Genomic DNA, 14,065 nt, shown 5'->3' with positions numbered 1-14,065 from the left:
TCTTTTGTCCAAATGCATCTGAATATAAAAGTGTTCATCCCTGATCCAAATGGCTATAGGATAAAGGTAGCAAAGTCAGTGACGCTGTCGCACTTCGTTTCACAAAAAAATGTGATCACAGTTATCTTCAACATTAAAAGACACAAGATTGTGAGAGTGGTTCGAATCTAGCTTCTATAAAGAGGTTCGCATTCATGCGCAGTACCTGTTTAAGATGGCCAAACTTTAACTGTAAAGAGGGATTTAAAAGACAACAACACATTCAGTGGAGAACAAGATTAACAAGATTTTACACACTGTAAAAGAATATTCTGCTGCTCACACATGAATGCTTTAATAGACCTTCAAAAAAATGACAAAAAGACAAAAACCTTTCATTTAAATCTGTGTGATCTTCATCTCTACTTTCAAAATGCACACACGCACGCACGCACACGCACGCGCACGCACGCACACACACACACACACACACACACACACACACACACACACACACACACACACACACACACACACACACACACACACGCACACACACACAGGCAGGCATATATCCACAAATTCAGAGGATGGTACACTGACTTTCATTGACTTATATGGTTTTCTTAGAAATTTACTCTAGACTTAATTTTCACTTGCCAAACCCTAACCTTAGAACACGTAATCATTGTCAAATGTAATGATTTACCTTGATAAAACTTTTTTTCTCACAAAGAAGTCACGTTCCAAAAACATTATTTAGAACATATCAACTTGACTAACACTCATCCATGAACACATATATCTTGTACAAACACATATGAGCTGGTGAGAGATGGATCTGTCTGTCTGCTCCTGGTAATGAATACAATCCATCTCTGTCTGATTCTGCTCCATTCACCCTCCTCCTCTTTCTTTTATGATCATGTAGTGATTTGTCATACAGATGGAAGGCACATGCACACAACACACGCTTCAGAATTGACGTCGACACATCTGATATTTCATGGGTGCATTATTCATTTAGAATAGAAAACGTTTCTACCAACAGCCCTGCACAAAACTGCTAAATGTAAAAGCTCAGTAGCAACTTATTCTTAATTCGTCATTTCTAGTTCCGCTTATATCCGTCATTCATTTTCAAATGCAAACTTCAGTGATAAAGTCATTGCTTTACTATGTGAGCAAGGGATGATGCTTTTATTGCATAACACCGGGGGGCACTGTTTACCTGTTTGAGAAATGATCAAGTGAAAAGATTATTTAGTCACATGAACCAGTCAGAACTGAGGATAACCATGTACACAATTCTGAACTGTTGCTTAAATGGTCCTGTCAAGAAATTGTCTGAAAAATACATTTTCCTTTGGAAACTCATAAGGAAAGAACAGTGTTCCCTTTAAAACAAGACAGTTCAAAATCTTTTACACACAATGTACATGAGTTAAGATTGTGTTAATTTAAAAAAGAAAGTGTAAGCTATTCCTACTATGAAAAAAGGGAAATTGTGAGTGCTCATCTGTATTTGAATCCTGCGCATTGCCACCTCTCTATCTTCCTTTTCTGTCAGCTTGAATTTGCCATCTTTGCCACAGAGAGGTGCTCCTGATCTGTTACTGTCAGATGTCTGTGGCAATGACTGTGCTGCAGAGCTACTGTGCATCTTCATCAACATAATCATTGACATCAGGGCTCAGCACGAGGAGCACTGTCAGCAGCGTCCTGCAGGTGAAACTTAAAACATATGTCCCTCTAGCTGCTCTCTATACCACTTTATTTCTGTTTCTGTGAGTTTGGTTACAGAAGTCCAAGCTTAATTACCGAACACCAAACCAGTGAAAATGAAAAAACTCATAGCAAAAAGCCACATTGCGGTCAGTACAAGAGCATGACTTGAAAAATCTTTATCATGCTGCAGTATATTTTCTATCAGACAAAAGAGGGGAGGAGGAGCAGTGCGGGACTTTTATGGAGAAAGTGACTGATTCTGCCATCTCTTTTTAATCCCGCAGAGTTTAAGGGGATTGGTAGAGAGTGGAGGAGAAAGAAAGGGCAAAGAAAATGAATGCAGATGGACCAGTGAAAATGTTCAAACAGGGTGGCTGGAGTCACACAGATGGGCAATTCATGGTCAACACACAGAAGTTCAATTATGAAGCTGTGGAGGAGGCAGAGACTGCTCGGAGTCTGTTGTCAAGAACTTGGCTTGAGATGTTGGTGTGAGGATACAGTGTGTGTGCATGTGTCTGTCACTGTCAGGCGGTGTGCTTTTGTTTCTGTGAGAATCTTAAAGTTTGTTGGAGGATGAGAAAAAAAAAAGGTGAGGAAAAAGAGAACGTCAGAAGAGCAACAGAGATGTTTGATGTACATGACAACAAGAAACAGAGTCTACACCAGGGGATTTACAGCAACAAATCTCTCCGTCTGGATTACAAAATACCAAGCAAATTGTTTATTATGTGTGACGGCATGTATGTGGGTTTATGAGAATGTGATGGGATGCAAGTGAATGTTAGAGTTGATGGGGATTACATACAGAGATCAAAGGTCTGATGAGAAAATATTTTGGTAAAATGATTGAAGTCTGGAATCCAAGAAAAGTATTTTCCTCTTGTTGCTAATCTCTTCTGTTTATGAGAATCTCATTTATACACTGTGAGGACTTTTTAAAAATGCATCTAAAATTAGATTATGGTCATCTCTGGCTCATCTAGGAGTATTTTTTTACTGACTGAGCTACTACCTGAAAACCATTTTTCCAATTAATGCTTTATGCCTCGTGCACATATCACCACCCACTTTACGCAGTAAGAACGACTCTTTCTCCTTTACACTGCTGACAAATCCTTGTGAAAACTGCACCTTTCTTGTACTCACCATGTAAAATATACTTAAAACACTCGCGTCTTCTTGTCTTTATCTGTAAAAACGTTTTTACTATGAAATTTTTGAGCTGTTTTCTGTATATCTCTATGGATTCATCCATCCATCCATTTTCTACACCCACTTGATCTAATTAGGGGTTGCAGGGGGCCCGGAGCCAGCTGTTATTGGGCGAGAGGTGGGGTAAACCCTGGATAGGTTGCCAATTCATGACAGGGACTCATATGGCGCATTTCCACTAGCTTGCTTCGGCACGGCTCGGCACGGTACCTGCAACCGGGTACACTTTTGGTATCACCTCTGCCCTGGTTCCAAGCGAGCCGAAGTCTTCCGGATTTGTACGTTGCTCGGCGCCGTGTAAATGACGTCACGGAGGTTTCGCGCAGCCGTGTTACGACGACCCCGCCCACATCGAGGAGGCTTGAAGTGATACTCGGTTGTAATGGAAACACAACCAAACCGAGCCGTGCCGAGCCGTGCCGTGCCGTGCCGTGCCGTGCCATGTCGTGCCGAGCTAGTGGAAATGCGCCAATAGAGGTAAATGAGACAAGCAACCATGCACGCTCACACTCACTCCTTTGGTCAATTTTCTAGTCACCAGTTAACCTAACATGCATGTTTTTAGATGGTTGGAAGACGCCGGAGAGAACCCACGCATTCACAGGGAGAACATTTATTTTATCATTGTTAGTTCTAATTGGGTCTGGGGAAGCACATTACATATCCTCTACATTGGCTTTTGGATGACTCTTTTGAATACTCGCCTTATGGCATTTATACTAGTTGTTGCCATCTTGCTTTTTTTTCTTCTTGGAGCTAGCAGCAGACCACATTGAGACAAAACAGTGGGGTAAAAGAGGGATTCTTGAAACCTGATTTGACAAAAGTACCTCCTTTTGAGGCTTACTGACTAGTTCAATAAGAAGAGATCAGTTGAAAAGATGGAACTGAATTAATTGATGTTGAATCAGAAAAGATTTTGCGGATGTGGAGATGAAGAGGAGGCAAGCTGCGTGAAAGTCAACTTGGAGGAAGAATGACAGAAAAGAACACAGTTAAATAGGAAAAGGGATCTGGTTGATTGGCTTGAAAAAAAGCAGTTAAGAAGACAACTGGAGCAAAGCAGCGATGACAGGATTAAGAATGAGGTGAGTTTGACAGCATGAGAATAAGAAACAAGCCCAAACATTAGAGAATCAGGGCAGACGAGGGGGAACAAATCTTCTGAACTCATGCAAAAGCTTCATCTAGTCATAATTATTTATAGCACCACTATAGCCGTCATTAGAAGTGTTGCGCTTCAAGGCTCTTATGCACTGGCTTTACTTTTCAGGCTCAATGGGAGCGGTATGTCCATCTTTGATAAATCATACAGTCTGTGTATATAACTTTATTCCCTTTACTCATTTGATATGCACAGATCTGAGAACTTCCAAATTAGCTCTACCTCCATCTCCACACCTTATTTGTGTGCAGCTGCTCACCCTCAACTACGTTCAAACACACTTAGGGCCTCAGGTTGACTACCTCATCAAAAAGCTAATTAGGTGTTGCTGATTTTGCTGAGGTTGGGACGTGTGGAAATGGTCAGGTATAGAATCTACTGCTGGCCTAATTAGAGGTGCAACCTCAGGCAAACATCTTTGTGAATTTGCATGTAAAAAATTTGAAAACCGTATTTACAAATTTCTAAAAAATGTTGCGTCCACCACAAGTTGTCAGAAGTGAGGATGAATAACAACACAAGAAGAAGTGGAAATTCACTGAATGTGAAACTGAGAGTACTACAACTATTGAACTTTTTCTTCTTTCATTTGGACTCGCTTCTGCACACTTTCAGCTACCAAAAATCTCATATATGCTCATATTGAACTGCAGATCTCATATAATCTATTTTATAAATAATATAGATATAACTGTTATTTGATTATAATTTTCCCTAAGTGGACAAGAGAAGAGGAATAATGTCAGCCAAAGCTCAGCAGTGTGACGGATGGTCATCGTCCTTTCTCTAATTCTTTGAATGTTCACTCTAGGAGACAAAACAAAGACAATTTTGAAGTCAAAGTACAAAGGTAGAAGCGGATATTATGTGGGAGAAACACACAAATAGAAGCACATCATAAACACCCAGGCTTTTCTCTAAATAAACTCACACGTACACACTGAAACACACATGCATCCTCACCTCCACAGGAACTGTCTGTTCAGTCTACTGACAAACAGGAACACACACACACACACCCGACTTCTTAGCCGCACACACACGCATAAGAATAAATTCTTATCGACATCACATACCATCGCTGTCATCGGAATAACCAGCTCAGAAATATCCAACACACACACACACACACACATGCAATATTCAGAGTGCTCAGACATGGGTGTGGGTGTGCTGGTCTCCTTTCCAGGCAGTGCGGAATAGATTTGTACAATACGTTGTGAACCTTAAGTGACAAAGAGAGGAAAACAGTTGGAAAAGTCCCTCCAGCACACTGATGCACACTTTCTGATAGAGCCAGATTAGGTAGAAAATGGGAGAACTTGCTCATGAAGTTTGTGAATCAGCTTTGTCTGTGTCATTGTTCTGATTTTCTTCATCCTGTCCACCAAACCTCACAGTATTTACACCCATCTGATACATACATGGAGCCTCCATCCTACATCCATCATTCTTATCATGTTTCCATTTTTTGTTCATTCTTGTCTGTCTCCTTGTCACGTTGTGCCATTTTTGTCTCCACTATTGTCTCCATCCAATTCCATTTCTCTGCCAGCTCTTTCTAACTCGTGTTATCTGTCCGCCGTTTCCTCCTCAGTCTTACGCTCCTTCTGCTGTGTTGGCATTTGAAACAAAGGAAAAATTAAAGCCTTTGTACTTCAGTGACTTTGTATTTGATGTTGGAGCGGAAGTTTTTTCATTACGGTCCAAGCTGTAATTAGGGTTTAGGGTCCTTACAAAGAGCTGCTGCACTTAATGGGCCTAGTGTGGATTAACTACAGAAAGACTCACACCTTTAGTGTTGTTTGGGGGCGGTTAAGTATCTGTGCCCCATGACCAAGGTGCTTTTGAACTGGTCTCTGCAGTTTGCCTCGTGGTGACACAGCTGAAACAACAACCTCTTTCATCGGGTTACAGTGGAGCTCTTTGAAAGTGTTATGTACCATACTAATTGTGTAACACGGTTAATTCGGCTTTGTTTTATGGTAAATTGCTAGGTAGTCATCTAACTAAATACATTTGAATGAAAAAGTAATACATAGGCCTAAATGTGACACAAACTCGGATTTCCTGGATGAAAGTCATGGACTTTGGACTTTGTTGCTCCTTAAAACTGGAAACTGTCCAATATTCAGTTTTCTTCCAAGCAGCCATACTTTCTAGAAATGTTTTAAACTGATCTTGAGCAATAAATCTTCAGAATTTCCTGAAAATGTAAAAAAAAAACAGCAATCAACGAGCAAACAAACAGCTACAACATAAATCGGTTCATAAATCTTTCTGGATTAGGCTGAGTTTGCCCAAGACACCAGGAGCTCGATTGCAATCCTGTCTTCATTTTGGAAGTAAAATAGCGCACTTATCAATACAATATGGTGGTCTCCATTTAAATAAACAAACATTTTTCCATCCTCTTTAATTCAAATAAATACAAATATCCAAATAATTCCTGTAGTGTAACTCATGACTTTGTTTCTCTGTGTGCAGCCTGACACCTGCAACTGCAATGTACATTTTATCCAGTAGTGCCTGCAGTCACCAGCTTACTCTGACCTTCTAAAAGTCTTTAACTTGACCTTTAATTTAAACCCATCATCCTCTCAGCTCACAGGATAGTCATTCGTCAGAGGTTTACTTGACACCGTGGCCACTCACACTCTCACCGTAATGCTGTTACTGTCACACAGTTTGCATGACTATCTTACATTATTACTAGCAGGTCAGTGACAGTGGTCATAGTAGCATAACACAACTTTATCATACTGCTGCAGCATGTGGTTGATGTGCTGTAGTTTTCCCATATGCCAACAATAAAAATAAGGTACTTCAGTGAGATATCATTCACATACATTTTGTTGAAGCAACAACATAAATTTCACTGATGGGTCGCTCTACAATTAAATAAAGTTATTCTTAAAACTTTGGAAATGGGAAACATTTTACTTTGCACTTTGAGCTACTGTCTGTAAAGTAGTGAAGCACATCTCTATTATATTATATTTAGTCTCTGCTTAAAAAAGAAGACTCCTTACTATTGCTTTCATGTATGTTTTGGTCTTTTTGTGCTTGTCTTGTGTTGTGCCTTTGCCTCTATATGCAGCTGTGTTTGCACCAATTTCACATTTCCACTTTGAGCTGCGGCAGATGCAGGTTACTGTGCCGTGTGCGACTGAGTGAACGTTTGCCCGTATGCACACAAGAAGAAAGACAGAGAGGGCTCCACTTTCACTTTCAAAACATCCTGAGGAGGGAAACCGATACACTTACTCTTCAGTGTTACTGTCTGCGTGTTTGAAGTTAGAAGAGCTAGAAGTGAGCCAAAGTGCATTCATCCCCTATCAGCAACTTCACTTTATGGGAGAAGGATTCTCTTTTACGCAGAAACCATCGCCACTACCACCACAGAACTGGACACACTGGCGTATGGGCACTGAGATCTAAAACGGTGTTTACTTTACATCTGAAAAACAAATTGCTGATAACAAATTTTGAATCTTTATTTATAGACTTTACTTATATATATATATACATATATATATATATATATATATATATATACCTATACCCAAACGTTCGTATTTCGAGTTAAATATAAAACTGAGATGCTCCTGGTGGGTAAAGGCCAGGTCAGGATCTAAGAACTAGAGCCAACCTGTGATGCCTCTGTGTTCTGGACTGCCTGTCTAGACTAAATCTTGCGAGGGTGGCAGGTGCTGTTGGCACTTCCCGCTGTGAGCAGCTTGTGGGCAGATATCATTTCAGCACTTTTATGACCTTCTTCAACAGCTGTCACAGTTCAGATTCACAAACGGTATGAGATTAATAAAAAAGCACTGAGATCTCCTGGCCCTTTCAGGACACAGGTTTGTTTGGATACTTGACTACTTATACTACCTCACAAAGAGGTTCACTGATTCTCAATAATAATAATTATTGTGCTATATTAATTCTGACAGAACTGGATTAACATCAAGATGTGAACCGTATGTCCAGTTGTCGATTTCTCAATGGCTTCACTACATCTGTTTAGTTTTGCCACATTGTAAAATACAGCAATATGATATAATAAACACTATATCAAATAATCAAATATTGTATAAAAAGGATTTTCTACACCTTTTGAACTTATTTTTTAAACTTGGTCTCGCTTCATGAAATGATTATCAGCACAGGAGATAGTCCTTAAAATACAATCTTTCCTACTATGAAAAAATTAAAACTGCAAGAATTTTGACAGGCATTTGTCAAGCGCCCTTTTTGAATGAAAGAACAAAGACATCATCTCTTAAGAAGTTGTCTAATGTTTATATGAATGATAAATGAGTGGATGACAGCGAAGTAGTATCGAATGGCGCCTGCGATGATTTGTTAGCTCTCTACCATTTTGTTGTTGATTCTGGTGACAGATATTTTGTTTTTCACTTAAAAAACAATTAAAGGTGGGGTAGGGGATCTTTTTCTGGAACATTTTTTTTACATATAGCTTGAAATACTCTTCACACCCCCATTGCAACCAATTAATTAAAAGTTTTGACACAAATATGAAAAGTTTTAGTGGCCTCTAGAACGTACAATCTAGGAAAAACACTATCCAATCATACTGAACGGACCGTTAACAATGATTGGATTCTGATGCCGTCTATCAAACTGCAATCTGCTCCTCCCTCCCCCTCCTTCCCCCTGTGCGCGTACCCTGCTCGGTGAACGAATTACGCGTCCAGAAGCTTGGCAGGAAGCTAAACTAGAGCCAGCTTGGCTAGCACCTAGCATTATGAAACGTATAGTTATCATATACTAAATACTAAATACGGCAACGATCGATGCTTGCTGTCAGAACAGCGCTCGTGCACCTTCATGTTCGTGCGCGTTCATGTACTCTAGAGGCGTGGCTTCGGGGGAAAAGTGAAGAAAAGGGTTGGGACTTTTTACCTGTGTATTTTCAAATTGCAGCTTCGCTGGACTCAAAATCCAGGATCTCCTACCCTACCTTTAATTGAACTTTCCAATGAATTGTATCCTGTAGACAACACATAGAGGTGTTTGTGCACTGTGTTTTAGAGCGATGAATCGTAACTTGCTGTGAGCTCCAACACATCACTACTAAGGATTGTTTGTAAGTATGTAATGGAAACTTTCTCTAATAGGTTATTTGAATAGCTTGCATGCTCAGACTTGAGGAGAGACATGCTCTCCTGTGCTTAGCTTCTGAAAACTATCTATACAATTACGCAAACACAAAATGCAACACTTGCACAACTCAAGACAACATACCCACCATGTGCTTTAATACAAGGTAATCTCAATCTACAAGGAAGTGATACATGCCAATTGAAGCTAGTAGAATAGTGGTAAAACAAAAACATCTCTGTGGGAGGATGTGTAGCTACAGCTTTGCTCACTGAAAAAAATAAACCAGCAGATGCAATGTGTAGCAAACAGAGGAAGAACCGAGGTGTTGGCAAAGTGAGTCGAACAGATTAACATTGAATAAAGGCTCTTCCCTTAAAGTATATAGGGCCCTTATAGTGCCCTATATTTGCAACTGACTGGTTGAGTTACACCATTTGTTAGCCTGCCAAGTGTTGGGGTTTTCCTTTATTTGATTTGTGCTGATATGACCTCTCTCACTTTAATTTAAACATTAATCTAACCAGAAGATAAGACTGAATCAAAATACTCTTGTTCAAGTCTTGTCTTGTCCTAGCCAAGACAGGCAGGAGCTCAAGTCAGCAGTAATAACAACGCACACTGAATATACTTGATATTGTGTACACAATATATATATTTATATGTATATAGCCAATTGCCTCTGCATGTAATATTTTCATAAATACATTTAAAAAATAGATAAATTAAATACATTCCATAAATACATTTAACAAATGAATTGATGTAGTTAGACGAGCTCCCTAAGATTCAGGTAGTTGGTAAATATTTAAAAGCCCTTTTCTCCAATTCATTAACAGGCACACAGTACCAGTTAAAAAGCACAAAAGTTGGGAAAGGAAACAACAAGTTCCCACACTTTTTAGAGGACCGCGAGAAAGCAGAACAGCAAGAACAGCTTTGTTAAGTGAAAATATGTCTGAGTGTGAGTCTATGGGAGGTTGCAAACTCTCAGATAGTCATACAAGGTATTTTAGTGCATTGTAGGGTATTTTGGGTCCCTGGGGTATTTGCCACTTAGAGGTTCTTTAGACTGTCGCTTGCCATTTCCATCACGGTCTAAAGACTCATGAGAATTGGGCAAATGTCTTTCTAGATGAATGAAACAACTTTAATACAACTTTGCTTTCTGTTTCAGAGCTGTCAGACAAGGTTTGAGCTTCAATACACACACATTGAGGCACTGTGTGTCATTTAGTATGTATTCAAACTAAATCCAACCACATGGCCCCTTCCCATCGGACTGTGCAAAGATGCTGCCTTTGTGTGTGTTTGTGTCTGCCTTTTGATCCATGGCTTTGATGGAGCATGGTTTCTGGCTTCCCACTTTTAAGCTTGATTAAACTTGTGTTTTATTTTTGCTCCTTAACAAAATGAAAAAAGTGGTGAAGTTCTCTTGGCATAAACAAACACAGCAGACACAGTCTATTCCGTGTGATATTTCTAGATTTCACGTCAGCATATTTCCAAATAACAAGGCTCTGAATTTCCAGAATCTATAACTCAAAGAATGTTGATTATTAGAACACTTTAGATGACTGCTCACACCAGAGATGCAGGTTTTCACCTTATTTTGTTCAGTGGATATGTTATTCTGTGCAGCAATTCCCTTTAGGTAAATTGTATTTATTTACTAACTTGCATGAAAAATCTGGCTCATATCAACAAACTTTAGAGAGCATAATGAATAAAACTTCAAAAGTAAGTTGGGGCAGTTTTGTTTGGTACTTTTATTTGTGTGCCTGCATTTGTATTGCAGTTACAACAGCTTGAGGATATTTCAGTGGGTTCAGTTCAAACAGCGACTTTGTAAATCCCTCTTTTCTTTTACAAAAAAAGTGACAGTGCAATAAAATACAGTAACTCATTGAACAGAAAGGGGGAAAAAAGCAGAGATGTTTATGGCTTCAGCTTGAATATTTACTTTTGCATATGTGTGCAGACTCCAACATTATTACAGGAGAGAAGAAGAGCTAATTTCTTCAGTTCAAAGCTTCTTCTGATGCACCAGAAGTTCTTCCACCATCTGTAGTGTGTATAAGTGTGTTTTTTATGAACACATGTGTGTTACTCTACTGTCTTTGATGTGTACAAATAGGTCTGTGCATGTCTCTTTCCCCCTCTAAGTTGTTCTGTATCTTTCACCTCTGACATCTGGACAGGTGTGAAACAGCTGTGTCTTCTGCAGTCTCCCTTGGGATTTATTGCCTCTGCACACACATGCACACACAAACACACAGAAATATTTCCTCACATAACCCGTCAATTCTTATCTTTCGGCAGCATTCCGCCTAACGCTGCACGCCTTTCTAACCCATCCTTCACCTTTCTGATGCAGAGAATTTGGGGATTTTAGCTTGCCTTTGGACAGCATCTCACCAAAGTGAATGTGATAATGAGGATGGAGTGCGTGACCATGGCCAAGTGTCTGTATCTGTGCATTTGGCAAATGTTGCATGTAGGAAATTTGCATGACTTCTTTTATGTCTGTTTAAGGCTCTATTTGTGCAAGCACATGCTTGTGGACACTCAAAGTTTCATATGTTTTGTACTCATGCACCCCCATGGCGAACATTCCTCAGTCTCTGATCTTCCTCTCTTCTCCTCCTTTCATCCCTCTGTTTATATCCTCCTCTTCTCTCCTCTCCCCCTCTTGTCACCATCCTCAGGGCAGCCATTCATGAGCAAGAACATTCTGGTTTATGTCTTTTGGGGGGAAAACAGTCTATTCTTTCATCTTTTGGCCTATTCTGTAACAGCCATTTGGATTACAACAAGCTTCAATAATTTCCAGCAGGATGATTTATGGGATGAAACTGGTTTGATGACATCAAATGCAATCTGAAAAGAATATCTGAAAAATACAAAGGGACATTCACAGCTAAAAACACTTCAACGAATTCAGTCGTAACCTTGATACATCCATCTGAACTTGGATTAAATTTGAACCGACCACAGCCACTCCACATTCGCCGCCATAGAATCATCTTTCAGTTGTTCCTTTACTTGTTTAACACATCCCTGTCTGTCTCCGTTGTCATGACTCCCTCAGTTCAGAATTTCATCTTCCCCCTCCCAGTTTAATACAAATGTTTGTGACCTGCCTTAATTGGCAACAGCATTCTCATACATTTCAATCAATCCACTTTTTTCACATCCCTTCTTTTTTAAATCTAAATGTTTCCCTCACAATATTAGACCAATAATCACAAAAAAAGGTTTTATTCATTCAAGTCAAATTGCACTGCATTGTTCTAGAAAACTGGATGGCTGCACATTCTCACTGCAAATCCTTTCTCCTTCATCCCACTATAAATAGGGCCTAAATAGTCCCAGGACATAAAATCTGTTTTAAATCAAATGAATCAGAAATTAAAAGAAATACTGTGATGTTCCGAAATGACTGTGGACTAAATCCTTGACATGTTGCATCATCAAATCAGGTATATTTATGTGTCCTAAATTTACTGGAGGCTTTACATCCTTTACACCCTTTATAAAAACAAAAGAATTTGGTGTCTGTTTTAAATCAAGCCTTGATGATTTTTCCACCCCCACCCAGGAACCTTGCTATCTGTGCCTGTCTTTTGAGATGCTTGTCTGCCTGCCACACCACCTTTGTGTGACATATGGCTTTTATGGGATGTTAGTTTAATGTAAAGGTGGAAGGTTAGGCGGAGAAATCGCATGCACTTGTATCAGTTTTTAAAAGAGGCATATCTGTATGTGCTAAACTTTTTTATTGTGATTTATATTAGCAAAATGTTCTGAGGGAGAGAGGGAGTAACAGACTAATTGGAAACTGTTCTTGTGTGTGTGTGTGTGTGTGTGTGTGTGTGTGGTTTGTGCATGATGGACTGCAGCTCCTTTTATAGCCGCAGAGCAGCGATTAGACTTGTCTGTGAGCTGATTAATATTCTCCAGAGACGCTGGCAGAGGTGAGGGAAATGATTATGGGATGGACAGATAATGGAAAGATAATGCCCCCATGGATCACACTGTCAGAACAGAGAGTGTGGGAGGGAGGAAGAGGAAGTCAGGGGAGAGAGGGATGCAGGTACAGAGAGGAGGCCAAGTAGTGAGAAAACTTTTCAGATGAATGTACAAGGATAAGCCAGAGCAAGAGAGGTAGTAAAATATGTCAAGTCAGGTTAGGAAGGATGCATGGGGACACCTTATATACAAGTTTAGCTTTAAGTGTTAAATCTTTGCTCCATTTGGAGTTTGAAAATGGATCGTTTTCCAACATGAGCAGGTAACACGAGCACCAAAACTGTTCGTAGTCTTTCAACTGAGTCTTCACAGGAGGGGATGTATGACACAAGCCATTAAAACCCCCTGCAAATTGGGCTTCTTAAACACATTTGAAGGGAAGAAACATGGACGGTCTGAAGTCGATGAAGGGGCAAAATCAATCAGAGTTGGTCACAGGATGTTAACAGATATATGCTGTGTACACTTGTAAAACTAAAGGTATTTCCTTATCATCTTATGTCAAAATGTAATTCAGAGGGTATTTTATATCCCTTTAAACATGTGGGTTATTGCTAACTCAGTACCACTGATGATTATAAACAGTGATGATACATTGTATCCAGTACTTTCCATTCTTTGTTAATACTAGTGGTCAATTGAAGATGCCGTAAAAAATAACTAAGGGTTTCCAGACTGCGCTGTCTGAAGTGCCTAAAGCCTGTGTAAGCTCAGGCAGATCATATTGTAAATGGGAGACGATTCATGTTGGTTTCATCAATCTGCACATGCTGCCTATTCTTTCAAAACTTCAACCACTGGCTATCTTTTTTTTCTCAA

Source organism: Odontesthes bonariensis, chromosome 4, assembly GCF_027942865.1.
Source record: "Odontesthes bonariensis isolate fOdoBon6 chromosome 4, fOdoBon6.hap1, whole genome shotgun sequence".
In the NCBI taxonomy this organism is placed as follows: Eukaryota; Metazoa; Chordata; class Actinopteri; order Atheriniformes; family Atherinopsidae; genus Odontesthes; species Odontesthes bonariensis.
This window is presented reverse-complemented; position numbering follows the sequence as displayed.